This window comes from Camelina sativa, chromosome 1 (assembly GCF_030686135.1).
Source record: "Camelina sativa cultivar CO46 ecotype springtype chromosome 1, ASM3068613v1".
Lineage (NCBI taxonomy): Eukaryota > Viridiplantae > Streptophyta > Magnoliopsida > Brassicales > Brassicaceae > Camelina > Camelina sativa.
In genome coordinates, this window is record NC_141880.1 from 21,976,476 (window position 1) to 21,993,483 (window position 17,008).

Genomic DNA, 17,008 nt, shown 5'->3' on the forward strand with positions numbered 1-17,008 from the left:
CTGTCACACATTCTGACCCTAGAACCAGTAACAAATCAATTTACTGCTTCGAATCAATGTTTTCTCGATTTTACGCTGTTTTGGGAAAAAACGGGTTTAAGTGTTGACTAAATACTCCAAATTCAACCCAAACTCTTATAATTAGTCAAATGCATTGGATTGTTACATATCTTTACCCTAGAAAGAGTAACATAGCTGTTTACTGTTTTGAATCAATATTTTCTCTCGGTTTTAGCCTGTTTTCTTGGTTTAAGCCTATTTTAGGATAACACGGGTTTAAGTGTTGTCTAAAACTCCAAATTCAACCCAAACTCTTATAACTAGTCAAATGCATCGGATTGTTACTTATATTTACCCTAGAAAGAGTACCATAGCTGTTTACTGCTTTAAATCAATGTTTCTCTCCGTTTTAGCCTGTTTTCTTGGTTTAAGCCTATTTTAGGATAAAACGTGTTTAAGTGTTGTCTAAACACGCCAAATTCATCCCGAACTCTTATAATTAGTCAAATGCATTGGGTTGTCACATCTCCTGACCCTAGAAACAGTAACAAAGCAATTTACTTCTTCGAATCAATGTTTTCTCAGTTTTAGCCTGTTTTGGGAAAAATGGGTAAAAGTGGTGTCTAAACACTCCAAATTCAACCCAAACTCTTATACTTAGTCAAATGCAATGTATTGTTACATATTTTCACCCTATAAAGAGTAAAATAGTTATTTATTGCTTCGAATCTATGTTTTCTCTCGGTTTTAGCCTGTTTTGGGATAAAATGCATTGTATTGTTACATATTTTGACCCTAGAAAGAGTAACATCTCTGTTTACTGCTTCAAATCTATGTTTTCTCTCGGTTTTAGCCTGTTTTGGGATAAAACGGGTTTAAGTGTTGTCTAAACACTCCAAATTCAACCCAAACTATTATAACTAGTCAAATGCATTGGATTGTTACATATTTTTACCCTAGAAAGAGTGACATAGCTGTTTACGGCTTCAAATCAATGTTTCTCTCCGTTTTAGCCTGTTTTCTCGGTTTAAGCCTATTTTGGGATAAAAGGGGTTTAAGTGTTGTCTAAACACTCAAAATTCATCCCGAACTCTTACAATTAGTCAATTGCATTGGGTTGTCACACATTCTGACCCTAGAAACAATAACGAAGCAATTTACTGCTTCGAATCAATGTTTTCTCGGTTTTACCCTGTTTTGGAAAAAAATGGGTAAACGTAGTACCTAAACACTCCAAATTCAATCCAAACTCTTATAATTAGACAAATGCAATGCATTCTTACATATTTTGACACTAGAAATAGTAACATAGTTGTTTACTGCTTCGGTTCTATGTTTTCTCTCGGTTTTAGCCTGTTTTTTTGGTTTTAGCCTATTTTGGGATAAAACGGGTTTAAGTGTTGTCTAAACACTACAAATTCAACCCGAACTCTTATAACTAGTCAAATGCATTGGATTGTTACATATTTTTACCCTAGAAAGAGTACCATAGCTGTTTACTGCTTTAAATCAATGTTTCTCTCCGTTTTAGCCTGTTTTCTTGGTTTAAGCCTATTTTGGGATAAAACGGGTTTAAGTGTTGTCTAAACACGCCAAATTCATCCCGAACTCTTACAATTAGTCAAATGCATTGGGTTGTCACATATCCTGACCCTAGAAACAGTAACAAAGCAATTTACTGCTTCGAATCAATGTTTTCTCGGTTTTAGCTTATTTTGGGGAAAAATGGGTAAAAGTGGTGTCTAAACACTTCAAATTCAACCCAAACTTTTATAATTAGTAAAATGCATTGTATTGTTACATATTTTGACCCTAGAAAGAGTGACATAGCCGTTTACTCCTTCGGATCTATGTTTTCTCTCGGTCTTAGTCTGTTTTCTCAGTTTTAGCCTGTTTGGGATAAAACGGGTTTAAGTGTTGACTAATTACTCCAAATTCAACCCAAATTCTTATAATTAGTCAAATGCATTGGATTGTTACATATTTTTACCCAGAAAGAGTGACATAGCTGTTTAATGCTTCAAACCAATGTTTCTCTCCGTTTTAGCCTGTTTTCTCGGTTTAAGCCTATTTTGGGATAAAATGGATTTAAGTGTTGTCTAAACACTCCAATTTCATCCCAAACTCTTACAATTAGTCAAATGCATTGGGTTGTCACACATTCTGACCCTAGAAACAGTAACGAAGCAATTTACTGCTTCGAATCAATGTTTTCTTGGTTTTACCCTGTTTTGGGAAAATAAGTAAAAGTGGTGTCTAAACACTCCAAATTCAACCCAAACTCTTATACTTAGTCAAATGCAATGTATTGTTACATATTTTCACCCTATAAAGAGTAAAATAGTTATTTATTGCTTCGAATCTATGTTTTCTCTCGGTTTTAGCCTGTTTTGGGATAAAATGCATTGTATTGTTACATATTTTGACCCTAGAAAGAGTAACATCTCTGTTTACTGCTTCAAATCTATGTTTTCTCTCGGTTTTAGCCTGTTTTGGGATAAAACGGGTTTAAGTATTGTCTAAACACTCCAAATTCAACCCAAACTCTTATTACTAGTCAAATGCATTGGATTGTTACATATTTTTACCCTAGAAAGAGTGACATAGCTGTTTACTGCTTCAAATCAATGTTTCTCTCCGTTTTAGCCTGTTTTCTCGGTTTAAGCCTATTTTGGGATAAAAGGGGTTTAAGTATTGATCTAGGCCATGAGATCAAGGCTGTCCGTACGGCTGTCCGTACAAGCGTCCGTACGGTCTACTGTCTTGGCCCTTAAGTTATGGTTCGGTCCAAGTAATAAGAGGAAGAGGCCTTGATAACATTGGAGCCCAAAGGGGAGAAAGATCTAGAAGAGAGGCTACCAAAACATCTCATGGGAGAAGTCACATGCTTACCTTGGGAGCGAGTCAACGAGCCAACCAAGGGTTTCCCTCATTAATACGTGTACTATCAGCTCTCTCTCTCCTTCCCTTGTATGCCTAACGGCTATATGCTCTATGTCTACCTATATATGGCCATGTAAACAACAAAAGAAATAACTAGTTAAGTATTTATCCTATACTCTCACTTCTTATTCAGTTCTCTTCATTCTACATTATACATTCCGCAATTCTAACATGGTATCAGAGCTTGGTTCTCGTTCTTGACAAACCAACTCAATCTCTATTCTCTATTCTTTGTTCTTGTTGTTCGCTTTCGATTCTATCTTGATCCCTTTGTGTTTATCCGTTGGTCAACATCTTTACCCAGTGGTCCATAGTACTCAGCCATGGAGAACACCAAACCGCTTGTTCTACCAACTGTCCTCAAGGGAGGAAACTACCTTCTGTGGTCAAGAACCACTAAGACCGCGCTGTGTGGCCGCGGACTCTGGAGCCACATCGAAGGTGGAAGAGCTCCAAAGAAAGTCGCTCAAGAAGATGGAAAAGAACCCATCAAAGAAGATGAAGAAGAGGCTAAGCTTCAAGAAGAAGCTAAATGGTTCCCAGAAGACCAAACCGTCCTCTCCATACTTCAAAACTCTCTTGAAACTCCCATACTAGAAGCCTATTCTTATTGCGAAATGGCCAGTGAACTATGGGAGACTCTTAAGAACGTTTTCGGTAATATCTCGAATCTCACTCGAGTCTTTGAAATCAAGAAGGCTATCAACGACCTGAATCAAGAAGATATGGAGTTCAACAAACATTTTGGGAAGTTTAGGTCACTATGGGCTGAATTTGAGATGCTCCGGCCAAACACCATGGACCCGGCCATACTCAACGAGAGAAGGGAACAAGACAAGGTCTTCGCCCTGCTCCTCACCCTCAACCCTACCTTCAACGACCTCATAAAGCACATTCTAAGGTCAGACAAGCTCCCAAGCCTTGATGATGTGTGTGCACAGATACAAAAAGAACAAGGCTCTGTCGGCTTGTTTAGCGGTAAGGGGGAGCTGGTCACGGCCAACAAAGGAGTCTTCAAGCAAGAGGATCGGAAGCCAAAGGGAGGATGTGAGCATTGTAAGAGGAAGAACCACACTAAGGAGAAATGTTGGTTTCTACACCCTCACTTGCGCCCAAGTCACCATCACAAAGATCCGAGAGCCAACGTGACTCACACCAAGGACGAACAAGTCCAGACCGGCAGTTCCTCAAAGAACGGTGAAGAGGCGGCTTCCGGAGACTATGTGAGGAAATCTGACTTGGAGGCCTTCTTCAAGTCCTTGGCTCTCAAGGAGTCAAGTGGTAAAACGTTTTCTACCCGAAAGCTTAATAACTCCCTAGTAGTAGATTCGGGTGCCTCTCACCATATGATTAGTAACTCGAATTTGCTAAATAATATAGAACCAACTAAGGGAAATTTTGTTATTGCTAATGGTGATAAAATACCAATTCAAGGCATAGGAAACTTAAAATTGTTTAACAAAGAGTCTAAGGCGTTTTATATGCCTAAGTTTACTTCAAATCTTTTGTCGGTTAAGAGAGCTACAAATGATCTAAATTGCTATGCTATATTTGGGCCTAATGATGTTTACTTTCAGGATATTGAGACTGGAAACCTAATTGGTGAAGGTGGAACCAAAGATGACCTTTATATTCTTGAAGATAGTTCACCAAAATCTGTTTCTTTTAGTTCTTGTCTTGGAATTTCTTTGAATGCAATGTGGCATGCTAGGCTAGGTCATCCTCACTCTAGGGCCCTTGAATTAATGATTCCTAATGTTTCTTTTGATCACTCTAGTTGTGAGGCTTGTATACTTGGAAAACATTGTAAAACTGTTTTCTCTAAGTCTACTACATGTTATGAAAAATGCTTTGACTTAGTTCATTCAGATGTTTGGACCTCTCCATGTGTCTCTAGGGATAATAACAAGTATTTTGTGACATTTATAGATGAAAAATCAAAATATACTTGGGTAACCTTACTTCCCTCCAAGGACCGTGTGATTGATGCTTTTATAAACTTTCAAAGCTATGTGACCAATCAGTTTAATGCTAAGATTAAAGTGTTTAGAACAGACAATGGAGGTGAGTATACAAGCAATCGATTCAAAGAACACCTAGCAAAACATGGCATGATACATCAAACAAGTTGTCCCTACACTCCTCAACAAAATGGTGTAGCCGAAAGAAAGAACCGACACTTGATGGAAGTTGCGAGATCAATGATGTTTCACACTAATGTTCCAAGGAGATATTGGGGAGATGCAGTACTGACAGCCTGCTATCTAATCAACCGAACTCCAACGAAGATATTGGATGATAAATCGCCTTTTGAGGTACTAAACCAATTTAAACCATCACTTAGTCACCTAAAGGTGTTTGGATGTGTCTGTTTTGTGTTAGTACCAGGTGAGCTAAGGAACAAACTGGAAGCAAAAAGCACCAAGTGTATGTTCCTTGGTTACTCCATCACTCAAAAAGGCTACAAGTGTTTTGATCCGGTCAACAACCACACCTTTGTCTCTCGCGATGTCAAGTTTCTTGAAGACCAAGGCTACTTTGACAAGAAGGATTGGGCCGGCTTGAGAGATTTGGCGACGCCTATGGATCAGTCAACGGGTCTCAAGTTCCTCCTCGATCATCTTGGAGTCACCACCATTCAGCCGTCTCAACTGTCCCAGGATTCTACACCTGACTCACGTACCGGCTTGTCATTGCCCGAACGGTCTGACATACCGGTTGATGTTGTGGCTCCAGAGCTGGAGGGGGAGAACAGTAGGCTAGATGAACCTGAGGTGGAAGCTGCTGCGTCTGGGGAACCAATATCGACTGAGCCCTCTCCAGACCCACAATCGGTCTTCCAGCCGCGTCGGAGCACACGCGTCCGGTCACATCCGTCTACTTGGAAGGACAAACGCGTCTACTACAACAACAAAGCTATGGCACATCCCATACAAGCTGTCTGTTCTCTTATACACCTCCCAGCTGAACATCAAGTGTTCCTTGGGAAGCTAGACGCACAACCGATACCAAACACTTATGAGGAAGCGAAGGCAAGCAAAGAATGGCTTGGAGCGGTAGACGATGAAGTTGACGCCATGATACGTAATCACACATGGGATGAAACTGACCTACCAGTAGGGAAAAAGGCAGTGAGCTCAAAGTGGGTCTTCACAATCAAACACCTCAGCAATGGAGACATCGAGAGATACAAGGCACGGTTAGTGGCCCGTGGCTTCACACAAACATACGGCCAGGACTACAAAGACACATTCGCACCAGTGGCAAAGCTTCATACGGTGAGAGTAGTCTTATCCTTAGCTACGAACCTATCTTGGGAGTTATGGCAGATGGATGTCAAAAACGCCTTCCTACAAGGAGAATTAAAGGAAGAAGTTTACATGACACCACCACCGGGTCTTGAAGACATGATTGCTCCGGGAAAGGTATTGAGACTAAGGAAAGCTATATATGGTTTAAAGCAATCACCACGAGCCTGGTATCACAAGTTGAGCACCACACTCATTGGATATGGCTTTAAGAGAACTCACTCGGACAACTCTCTCTTTACTCGTCAAAGTGATAAAGGTATAGTGGTTGTGCTCGTTTATGTAGATGATCTTATCATCTCTGGAGACGACCATGAAGGTATAAAAGATATCAAAACTCATTTAAACTCTGTGTTTGATATAAAAGACCTCGGTGAGCTTAAGTACTTTCTTGGGATTGAAGTGTGTCGTTCTCCGGAAGGCTTATTCCTGTCCCAACGAAAGTACACCCTTGATTTACTTTGTGAAACAGGAAAGTTAGGAGCTAAACCGGTTGACACTCCACTCCCTGATGGCTACCAAGTTGAACGAAAGGGGGAGAGGAATGATCCTCCATACGATGACCCCTCTCGCTATTGTCGTCTTGTGGGTAAGCTTATCTATTTAACACTTACTCGACCTGACATTTGCTATGCTGTGAATCAGGTTAGCCAGTACATGAAAGCTCCAACAACATACCACTGGAACATCTTGGAAAGATTACTTCACTACCTCAAGAAGAGTCCAGGCCAAGGCATATGGATGGGCAAGAATGACAACACCGACCTTGTGGGATATTGTGACGCAGATTGGGCTGGTGATAGGACTGATAGAAGGTCTACAACGGGCTACTGCACCTTCATAGGAGGCAACCTAGTTACGTGGAAGACCAAGAAGCAAAAGGTAGTGTCGATGTCCAGCGCCGAGTCCGAATATAGAGCGATGCGGAAGCTAACTACCGAGCTCACTTGGCTCAAGGCGTTATTAGAAGAACTAGGCATCAATCCATCAACACCAATACCTATGCACTGTGACAATGAAGCAGCCATTCACATAGCCACAAACTCGGTGTTCCATGAAAGAACAAAGCACATTGAGTTGGACTGCCACAAGGTTCGCGAGAAGATTGAAGAAGGAGTTACACTCCCATATCACACACCAAGTGTAGACCAACTCGCTGATATCTTCACCAAGGCCGCCTGTCGTAAAGTTTGTGATCACATTCACAACAAGCTTGGACTGGTGGACTTGACACACCCTTGATCGAGTCCTCTACCCATGACCACCACACTCTTTTTTTCTCAAGGGAGTTTTGTCCCATGTGGTCTTCTACGTTGAGGTTTTTAACGAGGTGGTGGCTTATGGGGTTCCAAGCTTAACCGTTCACTTGGTTAAGCTTGAGGGGGAGTATTGATCTAGGCCATGAGATCAAGGCTGTCCGTACGGCTGTCCGTACAAGCGTCCGTACGGTCTACTGTCTTGGCCCTTAAGTTATGGTTCGGTCCAAGTAATAAGAGGAAGAGGCCTTGATAACATTGGAGCCCAAAGGGGAGAAAGATCTAGAAGAGAGGCTACCAAAATATCTCATGGGAGAATTCACATGCTTACCTTGGGAGCGAGTCAACGAGCCAACCAAGGGAAGGAGATGTCGCTTTCCCTCATTAATACTTGTACTATCAGCTCTCTCTCTCCTTCCCTTGTATGCCTAACGGCTATATGCTCTATGTCTACCTATATATGGCCATGTAAACAACAAAAGAAATAACTAATTAAGTCTTTATCCTATACTCTCACTTCTTATTCAGTTCTCTTCATTCTACATTATACATTTGATGTTCATATATTTTACCTTGTTTTCCCTTTGTTTATTCACAACTTTTGCATCTTTTGCTATCCATTTAGGCCATTATTGTGTAGCTTTAGGACTAATCATGCATTAGAGTGTAGTTGCATTGCATTTGCATCTTTTCATGCATAAACAGGTGATTTTGGAGCTTAAGGAGCATGGAAGCAATGCTGAGGAGAAGTGAAGCTGTCCTGAGGAGAAAACAAGAGAGTTAAGGCTGTAGAATCAAGGTCCGGAGTCCAACTCGACCGCACCACTCGACCACCACTCGACCGTGTGCTGAGGAGGACTCGACCGAGTAGAGAATGCATGAGAGAAGCCAGCTCGACCAGCCACTCGACCGAGCACTGGTCGAGTTGACCGAGCCGTTGACCACTTTGACTTTTTGTATTTTTAGGGCTTCCACCTCACCTCCTATATAAGGCCCTTGTACTTGCAGCCACAGAGGTGTCCAGCTTTTTAGAGAGTCTAAAACATAGTTTTTACCTTTTTTAGATTTTATTCCTTTTGCACTTTCTTTTATTTTTAGATTTTGTACTTGTTTGAGAGAGAAAGACTAGATTCTTATATTTTGTTTGTTTCATAACTTTCAAAGTATTAAGATTTCGAGTTTTATTCCTTCATCAATATTGTAGATCTCTGTTTCATCTTTCTAATGATGCAAGTTTCATTATTTTCTGGGTTTTTGACATATTTCACCATGTGTTCTTGTGAGTAGTTTGTTTAGGACCTTAAGGATGGGTTAGGCTGGGTTGATCTTGTGGTTTGTTTGATTTGGTCAAGTTTTATTGTTGTAGATCTCTTCTAGGCTAGATGATCTTAATGCTGATCCTATATCTGAGAGGGTAGGGTTTGATTTCAAGCATCTTAGCATCACACCAATGTCTAAGGAGCATAGATAAGGCTAGATCTTGAGCTTACCATTAGGCTTGCTAAGAGATTAGGAGTCTTGTTTGGTTTGAGATGTATTGCTTAATGCCTGCTTGTGTAGATTCTTTTCTTTGTGTGAACAAGTCTAGAATTGCATAGGTTTGATTGTTTCTTGCCATGAGAGTGGATTAAACATGTATTAGAATAGTATGTCTAGAGATCAGCTTAATGTTTGCTTGAGATTTGTTGACCAAGTTAGATAACCACAATGATTAGCTCAGCCCATGAATCCCTCCTCAAGGCCTTCTTTGTTTATTGAAATCCTAGTCTAAACATCATTGCTTGTTTGTTGTTTGATTGGTTTTAGCTTTGCTCTGTTTTTCTTGTGTTGCTCTGTTTTCACGTTTAAGTCTAGCTCGACCACCCACTCGACCTACACTCGGTCGAGTGCTGCTCGAGTTCATCCCCAGAACTTGTGTTTTTTTTATTTGTGATTGTCTTGTTTTATTCCTGTTTCATTTCCATTGCATTCACGTAGTTTCCTGTTCATTACTTGTCTTGCATTAGTTCATTAGCATAGTTTCTATCTTTGTTCTAGTTTCATTATAGCTTCAAGTTGTTTGTTCTGTTTGCATTTAGTATCCTGTTCTAGTTGTTTTTACTTTCTGCATTTCATATCTCATTTTAGGATTGTTAGTGACAAACAATCTTTACAATTGGCTTGACTTAGACTCATATGCACATCTTAATTGTTCACAATCACTCAGATAGGATTGACACCTCTTATACTGCAACTGCATAAGGGGAATTGAAACACCCTGACTTCTATTCATTCCATACATCATCATTCCATACATCATTCATTCATACACCACAAAGAAAGTCAGTTTCAATTTGGCGCCGTTGCCCATTTGAGTGTGTTTTGTGACATTTAGGATCATTATTAGTCTAAGATTAAGTTCGTTTTAAACACTTGTGAAGTTACTGAACTCGAATCTTCCTTTGCTTGGCTGTTTTGTGTTTCAGGTACCCACTCGACCACCTACTCGACCACCACTCGACCGAGCTGTGATCGAGCACTTGATCGAGCCAGAAGCCGGATCAAATTAGCCATTACTTCCCAGTCGACTCGACCACCCACTCGAGCCTGCGCTCGACCGTGTACCTGTTCGAGTCCGTAGTAGAGTTTGTTGATGCACACAAGGTCAAAAGGCAAAGATAGTCTTCAACAGCCTATTGACAACATCCACAGGCTACAAAAGGGTTTGAGACATAAGCAAGGAAGAGTAGTTCAACAACAACAAGGTCAAGACATCATGGAGCAACAAGCTATCCATGAGCAAAGACCAAGGCACATTGGTGCAGGAGATGCACCCAATACCCACAACCAAAGGGCTGGAATTGTGCCACCTTCAGTAGCCAACAATAACTTTGAGATCAAGAGTGGATTGATCTCAATGATACAAGCAAACAAGTTTCATGGGTTGCCAATGGAGGATCCACTAGATCACCTTGATGAGTTTGACAGAATATGTGGACTCACTAAGATCAATGGAGTGAGTGAAGATGGATTCAAATTAAGACTCTTCCCATTTTCTCTTGGAGACAAAGCTCACCTTTGGGAGAAGACTCTTCCTACTGGAGCTATCACCACATGGGATGCATGCAAGAAAGCTTTTTTGGCCAAGTTCTTCTCCAATGCAAGGACTGCTAGGCTGAGGAATGAGATTTCTGGGTTTGCTCAAAGGAATAATGAGAGCTTTTGTGAAGCTTGGGAGAGGTTTAAAGGATTCCAAACTCAGTGTCCTCACCATGGCTTCAGCAATGAGTCACTTCTAAGCACCTTGTATAGAGGAGTGCTTCCTAAGATAAGAATGCTTCTTGACACAGCCTCTAATTGCAAATTCCTCAACAAGAATGTGGAAGAAGGATGGGAATTAGTTGAGAATCTTGCTCAATCTGATGGCAATTATAATGAGGACTATGATAGGACCATAAGGAGCTCCTCAACTGATCAAGAGGACAAGTATAAGAAGGATTTGAAGATGGTCAATGAGAAGCTTGACAAGATCCTCCTCAGCCAATCCAAGTCCATTCACTTCATTGGTGAAGAGGAAGCTCCAGTTCAAGAGGGGGAGCCTGAATTTGCTGAATTATGCTACAGGCAGAACCAGGGAGGATTCAAAGGCTACAACCAAGGAGGTTTCAAGAACAACAATCTCTCTTATAGGAGCACCAATGTGGCCAACCCTCAAGACCAGGTCTATCCACCTCCTCAACCTCAACAACAACAAAACTACATCCCCAAGCAACAACACCAAGTGTTCCAGCCCCAATTGTGTCCCCCACCAGGGTTTCAGACTAACCAAGGCCAGGAACAAGACTTAAGAGCAATGATGCAACAGTTGTTGATTGGGCAAACACAAGGCAAGATTGAGAAAGCCAAACAGTTTGCTGAGTTGAATCAAAGGCTCACATCACAGTACAATGATCTGAACTTGAAGTTTGAGGGCCTCAACTCCAGAATGAAGTATATGGAGAGTAACATTGCCTCTACTTCAGCTCCTAAACCCAACCAACTCCCTGCAAAAGCCATTCATATCTCTGATGAGGAAGTAACTGAGGACAGTGAAATCCAAGTTTGGGGGAATTCATTAGTTACTGAAGCCCCAAGTGACGTTTGTGCAAAGCAACTGGAGTCCGTTATTGCACTCGACCAAGTACTCGAACAGCCACTCGATCGAGTGCATGCTCGAGTGGTCGATCGAGTTGCAGACTCAGAAGCTGTCAAGCCTGCTAAGTACATTCCTCCTGCTTACAAGCCACCTCTTCCATTCCCAGGACGTTTCAAAGCACAAAAGATTAAGGAGCTTAGGGAAATCATTGAGAGAAAGGAGATGATGGCTAAGCAACAAGAGGAAGAGAAGGCTTTGAAGGAAGTGGTTGTGATTGAAGAAGCTGTGGTTGAGGAAGTGTTGGCCATACAAGAGATCACCATTGCTTACCAAGAAGAAGAGAGAGGACCTACCTTGGAACAGTATGATCCATATCCTCTCTACAAAGACTTTTTGCTTGATTTGTCAAAGAAGAAGGCTGAAGCTCAAGATGAGAAGGATCTTGAGGACCTTGGAGGAGTTATCATTCCAATCAAGCTTAAAGATCCAGGTCCATTCTATCTGCCTTGCACACTTAGCTATCTTCACTACAACCAATGCCTTTGTGACTTGGGAGCTTCAACAAGTGTGATGCCATACTCCATAGCACAAAAGCTTGGGAGAACTGATTTCAAGTCCACCAACCTTCATATATGTTTAGCTGATGGGTCAAAAAAAGAAATAGTTGGAAGGTTGGAGAATGTCCCAGTCAAGATAGGGAAGGCAAGGGTTCACACTGATTTTGTGGTGTTGGAGATGGACAAGGAACCTGAAGATCCAATCATTCTTGGAAGGCCATTCCTAGCCACAGTTGGAGCAGTTATTGATGTCAAAGAGGGTCTTGTGACCTTGAACATTGCTGAAGATATAGCCATGAAGTTTAACATCTATAACCCAACCAACCTTCCTACCATTGATGATCAACCTTTTACTATCAAGGACAAAGGAGGTCAAGAAGGTTCAAGTGGTGAAGCAACTCCAAAGGCTAAGCTCTCCTTTCAAGATGATTCTGTGGAAAAGCTTAAGAGGTCAGTTCAAGAGTTGACTAGTATTGTTGAGGATCTTCAAGTTAAGCTGAACAAGAGGTCCTTAAGGAAGGCAAGACCAAGGCTCAAAATCAAGAAGAAACATGGTTTGTGTGTTAAGGGTGAGGTGATCAAGGATCAACTTCACAGTGATCAAGAGGTTCCAGGGAGGATTTCATCACCTCCTTGGTATCCAAACCAAGTCTAAAAAGGAAACCAAAGTCAAGCTTAGTGACTTTAAACAAGCTCACTAGGGAGGAAGTCCCTAAGGTATCCTTTGTAAATATGGTTTATTTTCCTTGTAGTTTTGATGTGTTTTCTTTTTTTGTTTGTGTTGGACAGGCCTTTCGGTGAGAATGTAGTTGGGTAAGGAGGGAATTAGACTTGGAGAAGGAGACTCGCAAGCCCACTCGACCTACCCACAAGAGGTACTCGACCGATCTGGAAAGGAATTGAGGCCCATTTGATCTTCAAATCGCTAGAACGATCAAGTGGAGGGAAGAACAAGAAGAAAAATTTTGAAATTTCAAAGTTTGGTCAAGGTGCTCGACCGTGTACAGTCGAGTGTGGGGTCGAGTGGCAGCAAAAAGCAGGTCAAAGATTCCCATTTCAAATTTGAATGGTATGGACGCTCCACCCTTGTCTCTTTGTCCCCTTAGTTTCTTTATATAGACCTTGCACGAAATTATACCTCTCACATTCTCTCATTTGCTCAAAACCATTGAATTCAAGTTTTAAAGTCTCTCTCATAGCTTATCTTTTGCTCAAGCTTAGTTCTTTCAATTTTTTGGTTCACTAACCCATTAACTTTGAGCTTTGAGTCTATTCCCTTCAGTTCTATTTGAAAAATGTCTTCAAGAATCACTAGGAAGTCTCAACAAACCGCTGCAACCTACATGGAACGTCATGATGCTAGCCTTGAATCAAGAGGAGAAGCTGGAAGGGCCACTCAACGCCCCACTCGATCATGCACTCGACCGAGTGGTGGTTCGAGCAGCCGGTCGAGCCAGATGCCGTGTCCAAGGAGAGAGAGAGTTGAGGAAGATCCTGAGAGGACTGAAAGTGAGGAGGAAAGGGAGTCAACTCTCAATGAGTTCATGAGGAGACACAAGGCCAAAGGGAAGAGGCCAGCAGTTGAGGTTGAACAAGAGGAGAGTGAGAATGAGAGTGAGGAAGAAAGTGAAAAAGAAGAGATAGAGGATGATGGAGAAGCTGAGTCCTGTGGGTTGTCAAAGAGGCAACTCTATGATGCTTTCATGAGAATGGAGTTCTTAGGGACAAGATATCCACACAAGGAAACCATGGAGAAGTTAGCCATTGGTGAAGATGTGGAGTACCTCTTTGAGAAGAGCAACCTAACCAAGTTTATGGGGCTTTGCATGGAGGGCTACAAAGAAGAGAGTTGTGAGTTTCTGGCCACAATCAAGCTGCATACATATGCAAGGAAGGATGCTGAGTTTGGAGCTGGCCACATTGATTTCACAATCAAGGGGAAAAGGTATGAACTCTCAATGAAGAAGATAGCCAATGTGTTTGGTTTTGAGGTTGGGAGCAATAGGAGTTTGATGATTCCAAGAGAAGAGCTCTATGCTGTGTGGGAAACCATTGGGGACAACAAATACTACTCATCCTCCAATGCCAAGAGTTCAAGGATAAGGAGCCCAGTCCTAAGGTACTTCCACAAAGCTCTTGCCAACACCCTCTTTGCTAGGAAGGAAACTGGGAATATTAATGAGGGGGAGCTAAAGATGATTGATTTGGCTCTCAATGGAGTCATCTTTCAAGCAAGGAATGACACCATCATTCTTGGGAGCACTGTGGAGACTGACCTAGCAATGGTGCTCATTGATCACATGGTTTACTTGAGAAGTTGGGTAGGCAAGTTGGAGAATAAAGGATCAAGAGGAGCACTAACCATTGGAGGCATCATTACTCCAATCCTTCAAGCTGCTAAGGTTCCACTTAGAGGAGAAAGGGTTTCACCAAGATGGATTGACTCTAGCTACCTCACTTCTACTCTCATCCTAGCCAAGGAGCTGCATCAAGGGAATCACATTTTCAACTTTGAACTTCCAACACTTGGGAAAAAGCAACTGATTTTGCCTAACCAAGAGCTCACCACCATTCAAGAAGGAGCCAACATTGATTTTTGGCCAGCTGAGGAACATTTGTTTGATGGGATAGTTCAACTTAGAGTTGATGAAGCTGGAGATGTGCAAATGGCTGATGGGGAGGAGCAATTTTACTTTGAGGATTATGAGCTCAACCCAAGAGATAGTAGAGGAGTGAGGGAGGCTACCAAGAGATTAACCCTTCTGCAAAAATGGAACAAATGGCATGGGAAGAGGTTTGATAAGCTGAAGAAGAAGGTGACCAACATGGCTAAGTCCATCAAGGGCTTAAAGAAGGAGATTGCTGAGTTGAAGAGTGGGAATTCTTCACCTACACCATCAAGCCCTTTGAGGAGGAGTAGCTCAACTAGAGCACTTTCTAGAGTTGCGAACCCTGTGGAACCAGCTAGGGCTTCAATGTATGAGCCAAATCAGAGGAAGAGGAGCTCAAGTACCCGAGAACAACCCTTTTCAAGGTACTCGACCGGGTCACTCGAGCACCCACTCGACCGAGCACCCCCAATGCACTCGGTCGAGTTCCAGCCCAGATCACCCTATGGTTTCCCACCTCCAGCTGCTTATCCAGGATATCAAGGTTACCCTCCCATCCCACCCCAGTACTTCATGGATCCAGCACTCTACCAGCAGTTCTACCAGCAGCAAGGTCAACATTTTGACAATCGTGGTCCAGCTCGACCCCCCCACTCGAGCACGTACTCGACCGAGTCCCGGTCGATCCCCATCGTCGACCTGCCCCAATCTCCACCTCCAAGTCACCAACAAGACCCCAACTACTCCTATGACAGCATGCAGATGGATGTGGACAACTACTTCCACAATCCCTAAGGTACCACTATCACCTTCCCTTGTAGATATCATTGCATTTGACATTGTGTTTTGTTTTTTTTTGTTTTTCATCTTGAATCCTCAATCAAATTTCTTTCACACAGGGACTGTGTGATTTAAGTTTGGGGGAGGGTTTGAGATAGCATTTGACATTGTGTTTTGTGATTCTTATTTCAAATTTTTAGCATAATCATGTTAATACTTGCATAGCATCTAAGGCATAGAAAAACCCTAAAAATTTGAAAATTTTTGCAAAAATCTTTATAAAAAAAAAAGAAAAGAGTGTTCATGTAGTTTGCACTGCACATTAGGATCTTGTTTAGCATGTTTCATGTAGGATTGTATAGTACTTGCATTAGGGATCTATGATGAGTATTCCCTTGTTAGCTTGTTTATTCACTAGACTAGGATCATTGCCCAAGTTAATAGTACTTTGATGCGAGTTGAGTGGTTAGAATAAGATTGAACCAGGCCTTGAATTCCTACATTGCATTTGGTCTAAATTGAAGCATGTTGAGATTTGAAACCATTTCCTATTTATAAGAACCTAATATTGACTTTCAATTATCAATGTGTGCAATGCTTTAATCTCATGGATACCACTTACATATTTGGATCATCTTCTTCCTTTTTACCACTCTTGTTGATCCAAGTAGCTGATTTCCTCATTAAGAATCAGTTCCCCTACCCCTAAACCAAACCTTCTTTCAAGCCATGTTTATTCTTGTGTGTGTGAGGCCTATTTTTGGGATTGAGCTTGGTAGAAAGTGTTAGGTTTGAACTGACAAGAGTAAAGCCTTGTGTCTAGTTTGCATTTTTCAAACTAGATAGGACTAGGTGGTTCACTTGTTGGGTTTGGGACTTGGCTATTATGAAAAGAAAAGAGGAAAAAGAGAAAGAAAAGGTTAGAGTCTTTAGGAGGGGAATGTGTTTAAGAAAATTTAAAGTCTAGTGAAAGAATGGGAAGAATAAGGTTGTTTAAAAATGGTTCTAGTTAAAGAAAGGAAAGAAAGGAAAGAGAAGTCTAGCAAAATGCTTATATGTCTTAAGAATAAGAAGAAAAGAGAACCATAGCAAATAAGTAAGAATCCCCAATTCCACTAGAAAGATCAAATAAGAAACCTCTCCTAAGACTTTAAAACCAAAAGAGAAAAGGGTGAAAAAGAAGAAAAGAAGTTAAAGGGTAGCACTAGGACCAATTGGGTTTAGATTGATAGGATAAACACTTTGGGTACCTTTGGGTAGACAAGGTTTTGTTCTTGTATGTGTCTAAGTGTTCTTACCTTTAGCATTCTTCTAAAGCTCAATTCATTTTTTATGAGAGAACCTTGATATTGATAAGCCCTACTCTAAAAAGAGACCATCATTGTCTCTAAACCTTTTACTGCCAAGCCAAATGAGTTTAAGCATTGCATAGAATTGATTC

General features: G+C 41.4%; 1 non-coding gene across 1 annotated transcript; it reads right to left on the reverse strand.

Moving 5' to 3' along the window:
• Positions 1-10,658: 10,658 nt before the first annotated feature.
• On the reverse strand, positions 10,659-10,765 carry LOC147950191 (small nucleolar RNA R71). The gene has a single exon (XR_015565102.1). It is a non-coding gene; the product is annotated as a small nucleolar RNA R71 (small nucleolar RNA).
• Between the last annotated feature and the right edge of the window lie 6,243 nt (positions 10,766-17,008).